Source organism: Urocitellus parryii, chromosome 9 (genome assembly GCF_045843805.1).
Source record: "Urocitellus parryii isolate mUroPar1 chromosome 9, mUroPar1.hap1, whole genome shotgun sequence".
NCBI lineage: Eukaryota > Metazoa > Chordata > Mammalia > Rodentia > Sciuridae > Urocitellus > Urocitellus parryii.
The window spans coordinates 33,765,261-33,766,657 of record NC_135539.1 but is presented as its reverse complement, the minus strand read 5'-3'; positions in this window follow the sequence as shown (position 1 = coordinate 33,766,657).

Here is a 1,397-nt window from a genome sequence, read left to right as displayed (position 1 = left end):
GTAGTATTTCCAGGTAGGTGCGCTTTACTGAGTTGTTTTACAGCAATTGTGTTTTAAGTATTGGCTTTTTCTGCCTACTGTAAACAAAAATGAAATCTTACATTTTCTGGGCATTCTGGCTAAATATTAAAGATGCACAAGTACCCTGTTTCACCCACAAGACACCTAATAAATGATGGTTGAGGAATTTCTCTGAAAAGCATAAACCCACAAGGATGGGGGAAAGCCAGAGACAAGAATGGTTGGCTCAAGAATGACTCCCAACCAAGCGCCGTGACCACCTGTGATACCCGTGGCTCAGGAGGCTAAGGCAGGATTTCTAGTTCAAAGCCAGCATCAGCAAGTGAAACCCTAAGCAATTTGGACCCTGTCTCTAAATAAAAAAGGCTGGGGATGTGGTTCAGAGGTTTAAGCACCCATGGGTTCAGTCCCTGGTACCAAAAAAAAAAAAAAGATTCCCAAGTAGGAAAGATGAGCTAGCTGGCTCACCACCCAGGTTCCTAGGAACTGAGCAGAGTGAAAACGGCTCGGTCCAAAGGGTCTGAGGGGGAGGAAAAATCTGGTCTGGCCCTTTGCTCTTGGGCAGAGGGTGGGGTCTGCGCATCAGCAGTTGAGGAAAGGGAATGACCTTCCTCAGCATTTCTCACTGTACTCCCTGGACAATCGGGGCGAACACGCCAGGCAAATCTGACCTCTGGAGACCTTGCTCAGGTAGGCCCCTAGCTGTCTCAGCCATGTCTCTAAGTTTATCTGGGTTCAATCCCCCTTCTGAAGCGAGAAGGGGACAAATATCATAAGAGTACCCCACTGCTCCCAGGTTTGCCTCAAAACACAAGTTTCTACACTTCCTGGGGGCAGATGGTGAGAACTGACTTGCCGCCCTAGTGCCACCACATGCTCCCTTACCAATGAGGAACAAGAACAGAAGTGACAAAGAATACATAGGCTGAAGCTCCAAAAAACCCCAAGCTGAAGCTGGGGCCAGAGAGTGCTGTCATCACAAAACTGACCTAAAGAGCTAAACAGTGAAGAGTTAAAGAACATCTGAACCGAAAGCATGAGATAAATTATCAATCTAAAATTTTAGAACAGGCCATGAGTATCACAGTAGAATGGCTATTTTCAAAGATGTAAAGGCTCAAAAATAGATGCTTTCCCTTCCCCCATGTTCTCAGGAATCTCTTGGAGAAGTTATTCATCAGGATGAAGGAAATACAAGATCAACATATAAGAGGTGGATGTCATCAAATGATTTTGAGGCTTAGGAAAATCTTGAGACTCAGATAACAGATGGATGCTGACTGTTGAACAGTGAGTACACAGAAGCTGGGTGTGTTGGCCCACACCTGTAATCCCGGAGGCTCAGGAGGCTGAGGCAGGAGGATCTTGAGTTCAAA